The 20,604-nt window shown below is 44.4% G+C and overlaps 1 protein-coding gene across 3 annotated transcripts in view; it reads left to right on the forward strand.

Annotated features, from left to right (window-relative positions):
- Nucleotides 1-20,604, forward strand: part of epha8 (eph receptor A8) — a 523,624-nt gene that overhangs the window by 34,028 nt on the left and 468,992 nt on the right. The gene's annotated exons all lie outside the window — the stretch shown is intronic.

Genomic DNA, 20,604 nt, shown 5'->3' on the forward strand with positions numbered 1-20,604 from the left:
TCTCCTCCCTCACCTATCACCTTCATCCCCTCCCCCACACACCTATTGTACTCGATGCTACTTTCCCCTCACCCCCACCCTCCTCTCATTTATCTCTCCACCCTTCAGGCACTCTGCCTGTATTCCTGATGAAGGCCTTTTGCCCGAAACATCGATTTTCCTGCTCCTCGGTTGCTGCCTGAACTGCTGTGATTCATGAAGGATCCTATTCTAATATATAGTCAAAATTTAGCTCTCAGTTTGCTTTCTGTACAATTGCATGAAGGCCAAATGCAGCCTTCAAGCATGATCCTGGGCTATACTCTAGCCAAAGCCATCATTTTCATTAAATCATAGCTCTGTCAATAGTCCCCAGGTAAGTCTGTTTGTCTATGATGATATGTGAGTGAAAGAAAAGACTCTTTTCATCTATGTTTCAATCTCCCATGTACTGATCAAATGACACTTAACACTTTCTAAATTCTTTTAAAATAAATGTCTAACCCTCCCTAAGTCCCTATTAGCAGTATTCCCAACCCAAAACCAACATTATAGTTCAATAGTCATACAAGGTAATTGATGTAAGCACACAATTTGAGTGTGACATGACTCTTCTTCAGAAATGAAAGAAGCTGAAAAATAATGGTTCCAAAGCTGTTAACAAGGTGAAAAAAGAAGCAAATGGGACAGATGGTGAGGGTGCAATAGACAAAAGAATAATAAATGGTAGGAGAGGAGAATAATGATGAAAAGTAGGTGTTAATGGTAGATGTTAAAACAGAAAATAGGCCAGTTCTAGTGACCTACCTTCAACTGCCTAGAGACTGGAAAGCGGAGCAGAACCAGATTATTCCCAGGTTCCATCGTTTTCTCAACATCAAAAGAAGGTGCATGCAAGACCTTTTGGGAATTCTGCTCTGCATGTGCTTGAAAGGTCACAGAAGAACATTTGCCGTTTCCGTGTGATGACTGTCACAGAGGCTCCAGGGACATTCCCAGAAATAAATACATTGATTATCGCATAGTAAAAAATTTTGAGGATAAAATTCAACTGTTGACAAGCCAAATGGGGTGTATAATAGACTCTCACCTATTTTTGTAAGGTGAATATTACCTCTAGTGGGAGATTTACCAGGGGCAGTGTCTTCAGTCAAGGAGGTGATCCAGTTTTCAGGTTTGGTACCATTCTGATTTCCAGCAGGGCACTGGCCTGAAAACCTTCCATGAGAATTTAGAGCTTCAAGCTGCTCCAAAAAACACTGACAACTGATAAGTCTGTAAAATAAGATGGAATGTTATCCAACAGATGAGCTGTCCTCCTCCTCCTCACGTGGACCGGTAGAATGGGTCTTTGGGAATTTTAGCTGCTACATAATTTTAGGCAAAGTCAGCACATTGACAGTGACTGGGACTTTAGTTTAAATACTCTTCCTCATTCTTCTCCTTGAGCTATTTGACATTTTACATATTCTGTCCAGTACTGTCCTAAAGTGTCAACCTAGATTCTCTTTTTATTCATTCATAGGACATGTATGGAATTCTGGGCTAGCATTCGTTGCCCATCCTTAATTGCCCAGGGTGCAGTTAAGAGTCAACCATATTGCTGTGAGTCTGGAGTCACAACTTGTCTGTAGCCCTTGACATGCCCAAACACACAATCCTCTTCCTGTCTCTGTATAGTCATCTAGTTCAATATGATTATCCTTATTGTATTCCTTTCCTAATTATCTAATAATAACCAGAGAATTTCTTGCAGTGACTTGTCTTCCAGCTCCTGTGCTGTTATCGTTGGGCCTCCCCACTCTTATACCCTTGGTCTTCGCCTATTTAGGTGGATGCATGTGGTGCCTTTATAGTATCACTGCAAGCATGTTAGTTTGCACATATTTGCTGGTGACACCAAGCTTTACTTCTGTAGCAGCTCCCTCACTCCTCACTGCTGGAGTTGTCGCAATACTTGTTCAACATCCAAATGAAGATAAGCAGAAATGTTCTCCAGTTAATATACTGGGAAAACCAAAGCAATTGCATATTTAACCCTGATCTGCATTTCCAACCTCATATTTCTTCCGATCTCCACAACTGTTTTCTTCCACCTCTGTCATGGCAGATGGTACAATTTAAATTAAATACAGAAGAAATCTGGAATCTATTGATGACCATGAAACCTTTGACGATGGGAAGGAAATCGGCCATCCGTAACTGGTCTGGCCCACGTGTGATTGGAGCTCATAGCAACATTATTGACTCTGACCCATTTAGCCACTCAGTGTTATCAGTTCCGATGAAGTCTTAAAGAATTGAGACTGGACGGACTACCAGACATTGAACTAGGCACTGGAAAAGACAACAGCCCTGTCGAGCCTGAAAAGTTCTTCTCACTAACATTTGGAGGCTGCTGCTAAGATTGGGAGAGCTGGCTCACAAACAAGGCAAGCAACAACCTAACATAGTCATACTCAAGGGATCATACCTTACAGATAATGTGTCAGACACCACCATCACCATTTCTGGATATGTCCAGTCCCACCAACATACCAGTGGAATATATTTGGGATGGAGTTGTCCTGGGAGTTCTCAATATTGACTCTGGACCCCATGAAGTCTCAGGGCTTCAGATGAAACATGGGCACAAAAATCTCTTGCTGATTCCATATACCACCCTCCCTCAGCTGATGAATCAATGCTCTTCCATGTTGAACAGCACTTGGAGGAAGTGCTGAGGGTAGCAAGATTGCACGATGTACTCTGGGTGGGATTTCAATGTCCATCACCAAGGGTGGCTCAGCAGCAGCACTACTGATCAAGCTGGTTAATATTCAAGGCTGAGATAGATTTTTAATCAGTAAGGGAATCAACGGTTATTGGGAAAAGGCCTGAAAGTGGAGATGAAGGTTATAAAGTCAGTCATGATCTTATTGGAAAGCATAGCAATCCAGATGGACTGAATTGCCGACATTTGCACCTATGTCTCAAGGTTTTGTGAACTGATTGCCTCCCTTTCTGTATAGAGCTGAAATCTTTGCTGCTCAGATTTGTATTCCCTATTTTCTTTGTTCCACTGCTGGTGGCTATGCTTCTGGCTGCCTGGACCTTAAGCTTTAGGTGGCACGGTGGCACAGTGGTTAGCACTGCTGCCTCGCAGCGCCAGAGACCCGGGTTCAATTCCCGCCTCAGGCGACTGACTGTGTGGAGTTTGCACGTTCTCCCCGTGTCTGCGTGGGTTTGCTCCGGGTGCTTCGGTTTCCTCCCACAGTCCAAAGATGTGCAGGTCAGGTGAATTGGCCATGCTAAATTGCCCGTAGTGTTAGGTAAGGGGTAAATGTAGGGGTATGGTTGGGTTACGCTTCGGCGGGTCGGTGTGGACTTGTTGGGCCGAAGGGCCTGTTTCCACACTGTAATGTAATCTAATCATGTAATCTAATCTAATCTTTAGAATTCCTTCCCTAAACCTTACCAATTTTCTCTCCTTCCTTAAGACCCTTTTTAATAACCATCTCTTTGACCAATTCTGACCACCAGTCTGTTGGCTTTACACAATTTTTGAAAGATATTTCAAATTCAATCATTACCATTGGGAAGGGAAGATTGGTCTGGCACTAATGTAACCCTTTTGATCATCTGTGTCTAGGATTAAATTGGCATCACTATACTTAAAATCTATTCAATTCATATCTATCAGAAATCCTGTTCATGGATGTATTGTTGTGTTGTATCAAATTTTTCAAATGTATGAGGAAGCCTTAAAAAGTGATCATTTTTTGGACATCAGGAAAATCAAATTGAAATTACATACATCACAAGAAAATGTTTCTATTGCAGTGCTCATTCCACAATTTAATATGGTGTTGGTTAAAATGAATATGCCAAGTTGTTAGGTCGCAGAGTCTTTGGAGAGAGTGATTTACCCCCTTGCAATTTACAATTGATTATGTGCTCAGCAGGCATCTGACTAAACATAATTCTTTTTTTTATGCTTCATTGCAGTGTTTAATTTGTAAATCAAAACTGTTGTTACAATGCTCTGGTCACAGCCTCATTACTCCTGGAGGGACAGAGTTTATGAGAAGCACATTTCTGCTTGGTTGGGGATATGAAAACCTACTGCGAGACTGTTGGAAAAAAGAAAGCAGCACTTAAGTAGCCTGAATTGAAACCAAACATCTGACCTGAATACGCTTTCTACCGATACTGGATGTGAGAATAAAGAAATGTTCTGTCCTCCAGTTCTGACATCCCTCCCCTCCAAGGGACACCCATTAAACTAATCCATAAGAGGAAAGCTACAATAATTTTGTAGGTCACCAGCACTCCAGGATTGCAATGCTGCAGTTGTAACTCATTCAAGCTCAACTGGTGTGTCACACAATATATGTAACTGTGTAACATCTTGAGCTGTGGAAGGTCTTTGATGGTTGCAGTTTGCCACTCAACCCTTATTTTAGCCAATGAACAGGTTTGGATCAGACAGACAATACTCAAAACTTACAGAACCAACAAAATGTTTATTTAGTCATTGACAAAATGTGGACAAAGCCAGCTTAAGCTGCCCAACCCTAATTGACCCCCAGAAGGCGCTGTTGAATCTCCTCCTGGAATATAGTTGAACAGCCGTTTCAGAGGGCAGGCAAGACTCAAAAATATGGTGTACATCAGATTGGGAAAGGATGGCAGATTTCCTTCCTTCAAAAATATTAGTGAACCTGAAGGGTTTTTACAGCACATTTTCACAAGACTTGGTCATTTTTAATTAAACTAGCATTTTTTTGTTTCTTTACTTAACTATAGTTCTTAGCTGCTGTGGAGGGACACCCATTTCGAGACCATCGTTCCTGGCTTCTGGATTACTAATCCAGTAAACTAACCACTATTTGACCATAATGTATAAAACAATAAAGATATTAAAATACTGTATTCTGCAGTGTAGAAGAGGCTTTTGGGTATATCATGCCAAATTCAAAGAATTATCCAATTGGTCTCTCTCCTGCCCTTTTTCTGTAGCCATATAAATAATTTCCCTTTTGAACTTTTTAAACAAATCCCATTTGAATGTTACTATCAAACATGTTTCTACCATCCACTCAGACAGCAATTCAAATCTTACTCAAGTTATGAGTTTAAAACAAAATCTGCAAAAGCAGCATTGGAATCAATACAATTTGGGCAATGAGGCAGGATGTTGGAATGAAATTGGATCTTGAGTGCCAGAGCACACAGCTACAACTATGATTCGAATTTTAACCTGACCTGCCTGTGTGATTCAGCAGTCATGAATGGTGACAGACAATAAAGCTGCACAACATCATGATTAGAAAAGCAAAATACTGCTGGAGGTGTAAAATAGGACAAAGTGCTGGAGAAACTCAGCAGTTCTGGCAGCATCTGTGGGGAGAGAAACAGTTAATACTTTGAGTCTGATCTGACTCACAAATGCAGGCACTTGATTAGTTTCATCAACATAACATTAATCTTATTGTTACAAATTGATGCATCACAAAGCTAGTTTTAAACATGAAATAAACCATTGGAAATCATTCTTGGATTTAATATTTTGTTATTTATTCCTCAATTGATAGTCTGGATTTGATGCTAATTCTGTCATTGAATAGGGTCCTGGATAAGATAAATATTATTAGCAAGTTTCAAAATATTTTTGGGAAACAAAGATTTGTTATAAAGAATGATTATTCTTCATTTTTATTGTGTATGCAACTGCACACATGCCAAGGAGCATAATCAATGGACCAGATTGTGGCTGTGTAGTTCTGGAACAGTTATGAATGGTGGCAGACAATTTATGAATAATACAGGACTGAGGGACTGTCTTTCACCTCTGGAGTCTGTGCTGGCTCTTTGCAAGGATTCAGCTGTTTCCTTCCCATCTCCCCTTACTGTCACTACTCCCTCCACCACCGGCCCACAGACCACCCACCCACTCTTTTTCCATATGCCTGCAGTCTATTACATTTTCAATTTCTTTTATTCATTTTGTTTTTGAAGACTTTGTTTCCATCTCACTCTTGGACAGTACATTCCAGACCCTATCAGGTCATCTTTGGATTTTTTGTCAATCACCTTAAATCTGCACCTTCTAATCCATCAGTTAATGAAAGTAACGGGCAACTTTTATTCTCATGCTTATTACAGAGGTGGGCATATTAAGGAGAGGGTCTTCTGCATATGGGCAGTTAGCTTTTCTTGTGCAATTTACTTCTCAGCTCTTGACATATCCGTGTGTGTAAATCCTGCCCTTTCCTGGGAATTTCCAGGCTCCAACATCCAGCCACCATATTGAAAATGCACCTGGACTACATTTCACTCTCTGTCTACCATGAACATCACTTAATCTCTGTTATCATCCCCATCCATTCTTGGAGGTCTGAGAGACCAAGTCATAGAGTTTTTACAGCAGTGAAAAAAGGCCCTTTGGCTTCGTGCCTGTGTGGGTCATGAAGTATCTAGCTATTCTAATCCCATTTTCCAGCATTCGGCTCACAGCCTTGTGTGCTCTAGCATTTTATTTAAATGCTTCTCTCCAGAGGTTCTCCTGAATACTGCCTAGGAGAAAAGTCCTTTTCCCTTCGTCTCACAAACCTGATTGAGTTTTTTGAAGAAGTAACAAAGAGGATTGATGAGGGCAGAGCGGCAGATGTGATCTATGGGCTTCAGTAAGGCATTTGACAAGGTTCCCCATGGGAAAATCTCACGGAATACACAGAGAACTACCATTTGGATACAGAACTTACATCAAAGGTAGAAGACAGAGGGTGGTGGTGGAGGGTTGTTTTTCAGACTGGAGGCCTGTGACCAGTGGAGTGCCACAAGGATCGGTGCTGGGTTCACTACTTTTCATCATTTATATAAACGATTTGGATGTGACCATAAGAGGTACAGTTAGTAAGTTTGCAGATGACACCAAAATTGGAGGTGTAGTGGACAGCGAAGAAGATTACCTCAGATTACAATGGTATCCTGATCAGATGGGCCAAGGGGCTAAGAAGTGGCAGATGGAGTTTAATTTAGATAAATGCCAATTGCTGCATTTTGGGAAAGCAAATCTTAGCAGGACTTAGCACTTAATGGTCAGGTACTGGGGAGTGTGGCTGAAAAAAGAGATCTTAGAGTGCAGGTTTTTTTAGATTACATTACAGTGTAGAAACAGGCCCTTCGGCCCAACAAGTCCACACCGACCCGCCGAAGCGAAACCCACCCATACCCCTACATTTACCCCTTACCTAACACTACGGGCAATTTAGCATGGCCAATTCACCTGACCCTGCACATCTTTCGGACTGTGGGAGGAAACCGGAGCACCCGGAGGAAACCCACGCAGACACGGGGAGAACGTGCAAACTCCACACAGTCAGTCGCCTGAGGCGGGAATTGAACCCGGGTCTCAGGCGCTGTGAGGCAGCAGTGCTAACCACTGTGCCACCGTGCCGCCCAAAGGTTCATAGCTCCTTGAAAGTAGAATTGCAGATAGATAGGATAGTGAAGAAGGCATTTGGTATGCTTTCCTTTATTGGTCAGAGAATTGAGTACAGGAGTTGGGAGGTCATGTTGCGGCTGTACAGGACATTGGTTAGGCCACTGTTGGAATATTGCGTGCAATTCTGGTCTCCTTCCTATTGGAAAGATGTTGTGAAACTTGAAAGATTTCAGAAAAGATTTACAAGGATGTTGCCAGGATTGGCGGATTTGAACTATAGGGAGAGGTTGAATAGGCTAGGGCTGTTTTCCATGGAGTTTTGGAGGCTGAGGCGTGACTTTATAGAGGTTTATAAAATCATGAGGGGCATGGATGGGATAAATAGACAAAGTCTTTTCCCTGGGATGGGGGTGGGGTGGGGGGCCCAGAACTAGAGGGCATAGGTGTAGGGTGAAAGGGGAAAGATATAAAAGAGACCTAAGGGGTAACTTTGACATGTATGGAATGAGCTGCCAGAGGAAGTGGTGGAGGCTGGTACAATTGCAAATTTAAAAGGCATCTGATTGGGTATATGAATAGGAAGGGTTTGGAGGGATATGGGCTGAGTGCTGGCAGGTGGGACTAGATTGGGTTGGGATATCTGGTTGGCATGGATGAGTTGGACCGAAGGGTCTGTTTCCGTGCTATACATCAATATGACTTTATGACTCAATGATTTGTGACAAGAGACCATGATGATGGCAGTCTGGACAGAGATGGCTGCAGAGGTCACCCATCAAGGGCAGCTGAAGAGAACCTAACTACAATGTCAAAAGAAGAAGAATGATCTGCTGCAGAATGTAACACTGCAGAATGTAATACTTCAGGGTCCGATGAGTGTGAGTCACCATTGTAAGGTTGCCACGTCAGGGAGTTTTCACAAAGGGTGCCACGCATCTCCATCAGATATCTCCTTTTCAGTCAATATCTCTCATGCCACTGCAGCTCTGAACTGCTGTCACCCGTGGTACCTCTTCTCACATGGTGTTCTGCCAATGTTCACACTTTAAACATTAAAAGAGCTAAAACTTCAGAAGCTCATACACCATCAGCTCACTGACCTTTTATCCCAACTTGGAGAATGCATACATCTGATAGCTTTTCACCAACTGCTTGCATGACACAAGGACACAACCACAGAAGATGGTGTTTTGGCTTGAGCCCCATTTGGGTTGAGCCCAATGAGTGGATGCGTTCAACCCCATTTGCTTGAACCAGTCATGTTTGCTGGCATCAGTCAGTGTGACAGCTTTGCTTAGACAGTCTATTGGCCCAGTTAAGCTTCACTCTTTGCATTGTGAGTATTAAACAGCAACAAACTATACCACAAATGACTAAGATTTTTCATGAACTTATGATCATGGAGTGGCTTCACCCATAACCCTGTCAGCATTTGTGCAAAGACATGGCTTGTTTTGAAGACAGGAAGTTGCTGAAGAGCTTAGAAGAAGAGGTCTACCCGGTATATCTTCATAAATATCATTTGATTGGTAAACATGTATTTCCTGTTTTTTGGTTAATAGCAGTGTGCCCAAGGATCTTGGGTAAATGGGTATTTGTGGGTGCAACACAGGTTAGGCAAGATTCTTGACCTATCTGAAAGATTCTGAGAACTTAATGCTCAACCTTTAAGCCACTGGCAGGAAACAGAGATTTTGCCTCCCAGTCAATCATATTCCACAGCTTGGCTTTATAAAAGTTCCAGGCAAGCTGAGAAAATTCCACCCGTTTTGATTTATTTATCCAAAATCCTTCCTTCATGATGTTGAAAATCACACTAACTTTTGGAATATTGCACCTTCTTCAGGTAGTTGGTGGAGTAGGATTATAGGACACAGAATTTATCACAAATGATCATAGTATCATACACTGATGCAATATGATACTCCACTACCTGACAAAGGAGCAGCACTCCGAAAGCTTGTACTTCCAAATAAACCTATTGGACTATAACCTAGAGTTGTGTGATTTTAACTTTGTCCACCCCAGTCCAACACTGGTATCTCCACATCGTGATGTTAAACAACTTTCTGACTTTTCTGCTCTATGGAGTCCACACCTAGTTTCAATCTATTGTATAATTATAATCCCTTGTCCATTAACTTATTCTGACAAATCCCTTCCACATTATTTCTCTAGTCTTCACACCCTACTGGAAATGTGGTGCCCAGAATTTGGCAAAATGACCTTATGGTCTTATGGTCTAGCTTTAGCTCTAGCTTAGACTTATCTTGTGTTTCATTTGGTTTCAGCACAATTCCCTGGCTTGTGTACACTGCCTCTGTTTGTAAAGCCCAGATCTCATATGTCTTCTTAACTGCTTTGTTAATCTGTCCTGTGACCTTCAAAGATTTAGGTACAAATACCTGTAGGTCTCTCTGTTCTTCAGTCTGGTAACATTCAGTTTGTATTGCCTTTCCTCACACTTCCATACGGTAAATTTCGTCTCTCGTTGCAGCTTGCCTACGTGCTCCAGAACTCTGTTGTTATCCTCTCACCCTTTAAAACTTCTGAGCTCTGCGTCAATAGCAAATCTGGAAAATTTATAGATCATCAGATCATGATCATGGAATCCCTACAGTGTGGAAGCAGGCCATTCAGCCCATTGAGTCCACACCAACCCTCTGAAGGACATCCTACTATACCTATCCTATAACCATGAATATCCCATGGCTAATTGACAAATCTGTGGACACAATGGGAAATTCAGCATGGTCAATCCACCCAAGCCACACATCTTGGAGTGTGGGAGGAAACCCGAGCACCCAAAGGAAACCCACGCAGACATGGGGAGAACATGTGAACTCCAGACAAACTGAAGATGGAATTGACCCCAGGTCCCTGGTGCTGTGAGGCAGCACTTCTAACCACTGAGCCACTATGCTGTCCTGCACTCTTAAATCCAATGAAATTGTGGGAAATGTGGAGAACCAACAACAGAAGGAATCCCTATAAACATCCGTATTTGTGGTGTTGGTGGAACCTAATATATAAATGCGTAAGGTGTGTGTGTGTGTGTTGCATTGTGCATGCTTCCATGCACCTGTGTCTTCACAAGGTCTGAGGTATCTCATTTTAACGTGCTAAACTGTGATTTAATGTTAGCTGAGTTATAGCTGCTAATGAGATGGTTGTTTATTGGAAATTGCAGTATGAAGACATTTATTGCCAAATGATTAAATAATAGGTTTTTCTGTCAGCAAATCAGGAAGCGAAGCTATAAAGATAGACCAGGGCAAATTTGTCTAGACAGAGGAACAACATCAAATTTTAAAAGTAAGTTTTTTGTTCTCTTTGCTACAGTGGCAGGAAATAAGATTTTTGACGTCAGTCAAAATATATTGCTCCAATTAGCTACACCCCTGGAGAGAAAAAAATTGGTGAGAAGCTTCAAACAGTAAAAGTAGGCAGGGGGTTGAGGTGTTGGGAATTCAAGCTTGCTGAAGAAACATTTTACTGCTGTCCTATTGACACAAGATTCATCACGTGCTGAGGTGACTTTGGCATGTGCTCATAAGTTGACAGAAATGATTCATTTCTTTAGGTTCTTCACTAAAGAAAGATGTCAAACAGATGTTTGTTTAATAATGATCTAACAGCCATGTATTTGTGTAAATGATTTAATCCACCTATTACATATGTATGTGGTGTGTATATAAATATATACACAAAATATAATATTTTGCATATATGAAATACATACACTTTATGTATGCAAAATATTACCTGTTAAAGGGCACATATACACACAGCTGCACAAACATATATGCCTCAGTATATTAACTGCAGAAAGAGCTCCTTTTATTCCGTTTCAATCAATCATCATTGATCTCCAGGAGGGTTACTTAAACATTTCCATTAATATTTCAAAGTGTACAAATCCATGTTTGTTTTGCTTGAAAGTAGCCCAATTTGAAATGGCTTTGTTCAAAATTTACAGAGATCTGATGTTAATGACTGTACACATTTATCAAATGGCTAAATGAATGATTGCGCTGATCAAAAGTACAGTGCAAATGACACTGCAAAATGATGGATTATGTGCAGATTTTTCTCCTGCTCTCCTTTCTGTCCCAGTCTTCTTTTTGAGTCATACTCTGCTTTCAACTGAGGGTAAGTAGCCAGTCTTCTCCTTATCCTACTTCAGGGCTCCTGGGAGGGACGAGTGAAGGAAACTGTCTATCTTGTTCCTCTAGGACTCCATTGAGTCTCAGTGAGTATTTCCTCATTGATTGAGAACAGAAACTCCTGCACCTTATTTCTGGCATTTACCTGCATCCCACTCCTCCAGGGAATAGTGTCCCCTTAGACAGTTCCTTTGAATATAAATATGATTGTTCACTTTCTCGACTGTTGTTGTCTCAGGTGTCGTGCCCTCTTCCCCTTAAGAGTGTAGACAGTCTACCTTTTCCAACATTTTGATATTACCATCAGGAGCCAGCTATATATGGTTTCTGTTCATCCTTCCACGTTAGTCACACTTTCTAGCACCACGCTGGGGAAGGTGTCAGCAGGTCTTAGGAATCTCAAGTTTCTGCAGTGGTACAAGAGGACGTTGATGAAGAGGATCTCTTCTCCGAGTTCGATTCTATCCTCGGACAACTGCATGTGTGGAATTTGCACATTCTCCCAGTGTCTGTGTGGTGAACAGGTTTCCTGCCACAGTCCCAAAGATGTGCAAGTTAGGTGGATTCACCATGGTAAATTGCCCATGGTGCCTGGGGATGTGCAGGCTAGGTGGTTTATAACATGAGAAATGTAGGGTGACAAGGATAGGATGGGGGGTGTGTCTGGTTGGGATGCTCTTCAAATGATCAGTGTGGACTCAATGGGTCAAATGACCTGCTTCTACACTGTAGGGATTCTATGATTCCTCCGGTCTATATCTCATGATTTACCTGGGTAGGCCTTTTGATGGCATGCCTGAATCCAGGCCTGTTCTATCCTTTCATGATCCTTGCTGCCTAATGGCATGACAACAGTATTTGGAATTCATTGCTGGACACTGGAAGGTGCCTCTTAATCTTAGTACATTGTATAGTGATCCAGTCACATAACAGGAAGATTAGTCATTGTCATTGGTCATTGGTCCTTTTTGAAATTCAGCACATCCCAAAAAAACCATCACAGGCAATTCAATGATTCTGAGATGTAGTTATTGTTATAAGGTAACAAATACAGCAAGCCAATTTGTACACAGGAAGCTCTCAGAATGTGATGAAGTTCCAGGTTATCATTTTTGTGATGTTGGTTGAGGGATAAATATTGGCCTCAGGTCACCAATGAGAATTCACCCACTCTTCTCTGAAATGGTGCTGTGGAATCTTTTACCAGTCACTTCAGAAGTTAAGGCCTAATGGTTTTGACCTTCTGACAGTGATCTCCCCAGTGCACTTTAAGACCCCCTTGCACTTTCCTGAATGATCACTGGACATAACTCCAGGACTGTATTCACTCCAGAACAATGAGCAAATTGAGTGAGCAGCACCCACATATGACTGACCAGACCGCTGACCACTCCTCGACTGAGAAGATGTGATTCCACTGACTGCTGGCCCCATAGGATGGTCAGTTCCTGATTGTAATTGGACAGATCCCCTGACAGTGAATGTCCCATGCAGAATACTGCCTGTGGCCCAGCCCCTGGACTGTGCCAATGACTGTCAGTACGAAGATTTCCAGACCGACAGTGCTCCCTCACTGACTGGGCTGAGGACTGGCCCGCAGCCAGTTTCCAACATGAGCATTTGCTTGAATAAACCTGCAAAGTGTTTGCTGCACAGGCAGCTGGCATGAACTGGAGGTGTTAGATTAGCATCTTGGAGTTCTGCACAGCAAGACAACCACCCCCCAACCCTCGACTGATCCCTACTGGCAAGCAGCCTGCTTGTGTGTCTGTGCAAAAGAGCTCATTAATACAGCAATAGTAACGGCCTTTAGGCTCTGGCTGAAGTGCTAAGAGGAATAACAAAGAAAGGCAATGCAAGGATGCTAAAACATGCAGGTAGACATTAAGTGAGTTAGTGCTAAGGGAGAAGGTGAGGGGCTGAGGAGCTCTGTCCCACAGCTCCCACCCACAGTGTCCTTGCTGCAGCTTTTCAATGCTAGTTACAAGTAGGCCATGCAAATTAGCTCAGTGCTTCCGAAAAGACTTACACGTTGACTAAAGAAGTGTCATGTTAGTCATGAAGGTTAGTAAATGTTGGATGACTACTGAGGAAGACTACTGAGGAAGGGGTTGTGAGACTGAAGCTCATGAATCATGCCTTGCGATGCTGAGCAACATGGCTCCTCACAGCCAGCAGTAAGTGAGCTGAAGTCCCAGGTCCTCATTCTGATTTTCAGGTCAAGAATTCTTGTTTGGTAAAATTGGAAGCTGAATATTAATGAGGTGAGTAGTGGCATTAATAAAATGCATAACCAGCAATAATCACCCTTAATTAGCAACCCGCTGTCGCCTAGTGAGAAACCATTATCCTCTGATTTTTCTCTTTCAGTCACAACTGCTCTGGACATATCTTTTGACTCTTTGTTTGCTCCATCTCCATTCTCTTTGCCCTTAGAGGATTAATTCTTCAGTCATTCAATGTCTCATGTTCCAGCCTATCACAGACCTGCCTTTAGCCCTTCACCCACACACCCTTTACTCAAAAGCCACTCAAGATGTCCAACTTTTCCTGGTACTGATGACAAATCACAGCTATGAAAAAAGATCTGTTGCCTTCCCTCTCTGCTGATGCTGTCATGATCTGCTGAGTATCTCCACCATTTTCTGTTATCATTATTATTATTATTATTATTGTAGACAAAGGTAATACTTTGAATGGAGTTGAAGGCTTGGGAGGGAGATGCAGTATAAAGTGTTCACGTTAACATGTAAGCAAAATAATCTATACAAGTAGAGATTCAAGATCACCTGACTGCTTGAACTAATAGGAGATTCTTCCAGGCAGATCCCTCACGTGAAGCCTTCTCCAGTATATAGTGAGAAGATAATGATCAATAACAGGTTACATTTGCTGACAGCCAGATCTCCCACAGTCTCACAGATCTCCCACAGTCCCACAGATCAACCTCCATCCAAGCAAAACCAAGCTACAGCCCCCAGTGGTGATAACAAAATTATACCCAGTGCACAGCTTGATCATCTCATCTACCACTTATGCTTTAAGCTTCAAAGCAGTTCCTGATAAAGCATTTATTGGAATAGTTCATTGAAGAGTTTAATTTACTTATTTCAGCTCCAGGACATCTCTACAGGAGTTCTTCAGGGTAGTGACCTAGGCACAACCATCTTCAGCTGTTCCATCAATGATCTTCTCTCCATCATAAAATCAGAAGAGCGATATGTTTGATGATGAATGCACAATGTTCAGAACCATTTGCAACTCCCCAGACACCGAAGAAGTCATGTTCAGGTAGAGCAAGATGTGGACAATATCCAGACTTTGGATGACAAGTAGCAAATGGCATGCACACTACACAAGTGCCAAACAGAATCTAACCAATGCTATAACATTCAATAGTGTAACTGTACTGAATCCCCCACTATCAAAATCCTGGAGTGAACATTGACCAGAACCCGAACAAGACCATCCATATCAGTACCATTCCTGAGAAACAGCTAAGTATCACTTTTGTCACATTTCATGAACCTTCTGTGAGGCCTAGTGGGTTTGCTCTAGCTTTCAGTCCTGACTCACTACACACCACTTGCCATGACAGCCTGATCTGAAGCCAGCCTGATTCTTCCACTTGTTGTGGTAAAAGTACTTGCACTGTGGAGATACCCCTGAGATCCCTAACCCTAGTGCCATATTTAAGAATGTGTTACACACCTGGCCAAACGCTGTAAGTCTGGAGCCAAATCCTGTACGACCAGAAACAATTGTCCTAGCCATGCAGATAAGGGGAAATTGACTCCCGTTTTGTGAACAGACACTTGGAGGTCCTGGTGGACAGGGTGGTATAGAGAAGGGATATCCTCTTCTCCCAGGCTCAGTAGTGGAGGCCATGCCAGTTTGGTCTGAGGAGGCCACCCATGTTAGTGTGGTCTCCATGGTCTGGAGAAGTGGCAGTACTGCTGAATCGAGGTCACTGACCTTCTCTGCTCTGTCAGGACAGATGTCACAATATTCTCTCTGTTACTGCACATTCACTCAATCTCTCTTCCCCACCTGTAGCAAAACTGACAGCTGGGGCACCCATTTTGAATTCACTCACTCTCTATTTATCTGACTCCAGGAAAAAGTGGTGCTAGGATGGGTGGCAGAGGACCTAATATTTGGCTGCTCACCCCGTATGAAGAGAGGATCTTGGCCCTCGGTGGTGAGGGCCAAAACTGCTCTTGTAGAGATGCAGAAACCTCTATGTGCCGGAGACTTAGCACAAAGCATTGTCCATTGCTGTGCTACTCTCCCATGAGCCCAACTCTGAATGTCTTCCTGACACGGCACATTTATCCCTGTCCGTGACATATTTTCTCTCTCTCTCTCTCTCTCTCTCTCTCTCACAGGTATGTGTGGCATTATCAGGGTCTCCATTCTGAACAGAGTGGTGCCACAAGGCATGACGTCCCCACCTCTGAGGATGACGGTACTGATCTCTCAGATGATTCACCAACAGGGCTGCCACCTGCTATCTCCATCAGCTCAGAGACTGGCACCTTGGTTGGTATGTTCTCTAGTCCCAGTCAGGAGCACCTGCTAGTGAACATCTCACTGCCTTTCTTCAGCTGGTGTAAGAAGAAATGCCCCAAGTCACTGACACTCCCAAGTCAGTGGGAGGTCAGATACCCATTCAGCCCCAGGCAGGAGAAGGCCCCATGGTGTCAGTCATTCCTAACTCTACTGACTTGCACAGGCAGATGCAGGATCATCAGGCAGGCTGGTCAGAGGCATTGAGCAAGCTGTCACAAAGGCTGCTGGACTACAGCAACACCATTGGGACCCTGCTTCTGCCAGGGTGCACCTGCCTCTGGACAGGACATACTCAGAAAATCTGAGTCCTCCAGATACAAATGCTTCAAGTGTTGTCCAACAGAAACTGCAAAGCCAAGGGACACCACTATAGGGGAGGTTTCCTCCACCCCAGCTGCCGACCCCAGGACTGCACTATGATGTAGTGGGAGGGAAAGAAAGGAGACTTTCTGAGGAACACAGACAACACGAGTGACACTTCAGTGCAAATCTGTATTCACAATTGTCAACAAAAACAGACATCGCTGGGGAAACTCGACAGGCAGCATCTGTGGAGAGACCATGCAGAGTGAACGATTCAGGTCCCTTCTTCAGAGATGCATTTGTAAATGTATGGTCACTTTTCAACATCAGGTGTGTGAATGAGTCTGTCAAGAAGCAACTGCAACATTCGATGTGTCAGCTGCCCTGTGGTAGAATATTTCATTTTTATGTAAGGCTGTCAAATGACAGGGAGGCCATTTGGTCCTTTCACCTGTGCTCGTTCCACGGAAGAAAAATTTTAGGAATTTCACCAGGGCTAATTTCAGTTACTGTTACCTCATAAGTCATCCCAGAATGAGGAAGTGGAACCAATGTCTAGATTAGAGTGGTGCTGGAAAAGCACAGCAGATCAGGCAGCATCCGAAGAGCAAGAGAATCAATGTCTCGGGCAAAAGCCCTTTATCTGGAATGGAGAGATAAATGTGGGTGGGGAGAAGGTAGCAAAGAGTACAATAGGTGAACGGGGGTGGGGATGGAGGTGATAGATCAGAGAGGAGGGTGGGGGAAGGTCGCAAAGAGTACAGTAGGTGAAAGGGAGTGGGGATGGAGATGATAGGTCAGAGGGGAGGGTGGAGTGGATAGCTGGGAAGGGAGATTGACAGGTAGGACAGATCATGAGGACAGTGCTGAGCTGGAAGTTAGGAACCTGGGGTAAGGTGGGGGGAGGGGAAATGAGGAAACTGGTGAAGTCCACATTGATGCCCTGGGGTTGAAATGTTCCGAGGCGGAAGATGAGGCGTTCTTCCTCCAGGCATTGGGTGGTGAGGGAGCGGCGGTGAAGGAGGCCCAGGACCTCCATGTCCTCGGCAGAGTGGGAGAGGGAGTTGAAATGTTGGGCCCCAGGGCGGTGTGGTTGATTGGTGCGGGTGTCCCGGAGATGTTCCCTAAAGCGCTCTGCTAGGTGGCGTCCAGTCTCCCCAATGTAGAGGAGACTGCATCGGGAGGAACGATACAATAAATGGTATTGGTGGATGTGCAGGTAAAATTTTGATGGATGTGGAAGACTCCTTTAGGGCCTTGGATGGAGGTGAGGGAGGAGGTGTGGGCGCCGGTTTTTCAATTCCTGCGGTGGCAGGGGAAGGTGCCAGGATGGGAGGGTGGGTTGTAGGGGGGCGTGGACCTGACCAGGTAGTCACAGAGGGAGCGGTCTTTGCGGAAGCTGGAAATGGGTGGGGAGGGAAATATATCCCTGGTGGTGGAGTCCGTTTGGAGGTGGCAGAAATGTCGGCAGATGATTTGGTTTATGCGAAGGTTGGTAGGGTGGAAGGTGAGGACCAGGGGCGTTCTGTCCCTGTTACGGTTGGAGGGGTGGGGTTTGAGGGAGGAGGTGCGGGATGTGGATGAGATGCGTTGGAGGGCATCTTTAACCACGTGGGAAGGGAAATTGCGGTCTCTAAAGAAGGAGGCCATCTGCTGTGTTCTGTGGTGGAACCGCTCCTCCTGGGAGCAGATACGGCGGAGGAATTGGGAATACAGGATGGCATTTTTGAAGGAGATAGGGTGGGAAGAGGTGTAATCCAGGTAGCTGTGGGAGTCGGTGGGTTTGTAAAAAATGTCAGTGTCAAGTCGGTCATCATTTAATGGAGATAGAGAGGTCCAGGAAGGGGAGGGAGGTGTCAGAGATGGTCCAGGTGAATTTAAGATCGGGGTGGAATTTGTTGGTGAAGCTGATGAACTGCTCAATCTCCTCGCGGGAGCACGAGGTGGTGCCGATGCAGTCATCAATGTAGCGGAGGAAGAAGTGGGGAGTGGTGCCGGTGTAATTACGGAAGATGGACTGTTCTACCTAGCCGACAAAGAGACAGGCATAGCTGGGGCCCATACGGGTGCCTATGACTACTCCTTTGATCTGGAGGAAGTAGGAGGATTCGAAGGAGAAATTGTTGAGGGTGAGCACCGGTTCAGCCAAACAAATGAGAGTGTCAGTGGAAGGATACTGTTGGGGACATCAGGAGAGGAAGAAAAGGAGAGCTTGGAGACCCTGGTCATGGCGAATGGAGGTGTAGAGGGATTAGATGTCCATGATGAAGATGAGGCATTGGGGGCTGGGAAAACAGAAGTCTTGGAGGACGTGGAGGGCATGGGTGATGTCTTGAACATATGTGGGGAGTTCCTGGACTGGGGGGAATAGGACAATATCGAGGTAGGTGGAGATGAGTTCGGTGTGGCAGGAGCAGGCTGAGACAATGGGTCGGCCAGGGTGGTCAGGATTGTGGATCTTGGGAAGGAGGTAGAATCGGGCGGTGCAGGATTCCCGAACTATGAGGTAGGAGCTTGTGGGTGGGAGATCCCTGAGGTGATGAGATTGGGTATGGTCTGGGAAATGATGGTTTGGTGATGGGGGGAGTGGGGTCATGGTCAAGGGGATGGTAGGAGGAGGTGTCCTCAAGTTGGCACCTGGCTTCAGCGGTGTAGATGTCAGTGCGCCAGACTACCACTGCACTCCCTCACCATCAAGCCAGCAGATAAAGGTCGGGATTGGAGCAGAGGGAGTGGAGGGCAGTGCGTTGTGTGGGTGAGAGGTTGGAGTGAGGGAGGGGGTTAGACAGGTTGAGGCGGTTAATGTCTCAGCGGCAGTTGGAAATGAAGAGGTCGAGGGCGGGTAGTAGGCCAGCACGTGGTGTCCAGGTGGATGGAGTGTGTTGGAGGTGGGTGAAGGGATCCTCGGAAAGTGGGCGGGAGTCCTGACTGTGAAAGTAAGCTCGGAGGCGGAGGCGGTGGAAGAAGTGTTCGATGTCACGGTGTGTATTAAATTCATTGATGCGTGGGTGGAGGAGGATGAAGGTGAGTCCTTTGCTGAGGACTGATCATTTGTCCTCAGTGAGGGGGAGGCCTGGGGAGATAGTGAAAACTCGGCAGGGCTGGAGCTAGGACCTGGTGTGGATGTGGAGCTGGGAGTGGGGGTGGAGCCTGTAACTGGAGTGGGTGTGGTGGTTGGGGGAATGGGGGTGGAGTCATGAGCAGGGTGATATTCCCCTCAGGGTTCTGGGAAGCAGGGATGGTGACAGTGGGATCTGTGGGGAACGTGGTACCAATGGCCTGTTGAAGATGCTCTGGGATCTCCCAAAGTGGAGAAATTTTCTCCACTCCCCCATTATTTTGACAGTAACTAATTCAATTCACTTTCAATGTTTCTTGCCTTGTTTTCTGGGCAATAAAAAATCATCAAAAATCCAAAAGCTAAACAAATGAGTCCTGCATGACAGGAATCTTCTGTGTAGTATGTCACCATATGAATGGGTCTGCCGATCTCTGGAATGAGGTGCCATACTTTAATCCCTTAGTGAGTTTGAGCTACTTTTTTGCTTTGCCTTTGTGCTCAGCAGAGGCACATGGGGAGCTAAATTAGTGAAAAACCCAGTTAGAACAGGAACATTTCAGACCCTTGAGCCTGTGCTATAAGTTGTGAAATCATTGCTGATTGAAACTTCACTTTCATTTACTCGTCTTTGCTCAAAGTCTCTTGGACACATTGTTTAACAAAATAAAACTACTGGTCTCACTCCTGACAACTCCAGTTGTGCCAGAATTCACAAGCTTCTCAGAGTGAGATTTCCAGAAATCTCTCCAGATGCTGGAACATGCTCAAAATGCTCAAAACAGAAAATGCTGCCAATTAGCAGTGACAATAGCATATGTACGGAGAGAAAGATTTCAGAGAACTAACCTTTCATTAAGTCTTGTTCTTCAGCAGCATAATCTGCAAATGTCTGGTGTTTTCTTCCACTTTTTCACTCTGAGCTGACTGAACCTGGATACATTAACTAACTGCCTGATTCTTACTGTGGGGTAAAAACAATGACTGCAGATGCTGGAAACCAGATTCTGGATTAGTGGTGCTGGAAGAGCACAGCAATTCAGGCAGCATCCGAGGACAGGCAAAATCGACGTTTCGGGCAAAAGCCCTTCATCAGG

Source organism: Chiloscyllium plagiosum, chromosome 34 (assembly GCF_004010195.1).
Source record: "Chiloscyllium plagiosum isolate BGI_BamShark_2017 chromosome 34, ASM401019v2, whole genome shotgun sequence".
NCBI lineage: Eukaryota > Metazoa > Chordata > Chondrichthyes > Orectolobiformes > Hemiscylliidae > Chiloscyllium > Chiloscyllium plagiosum.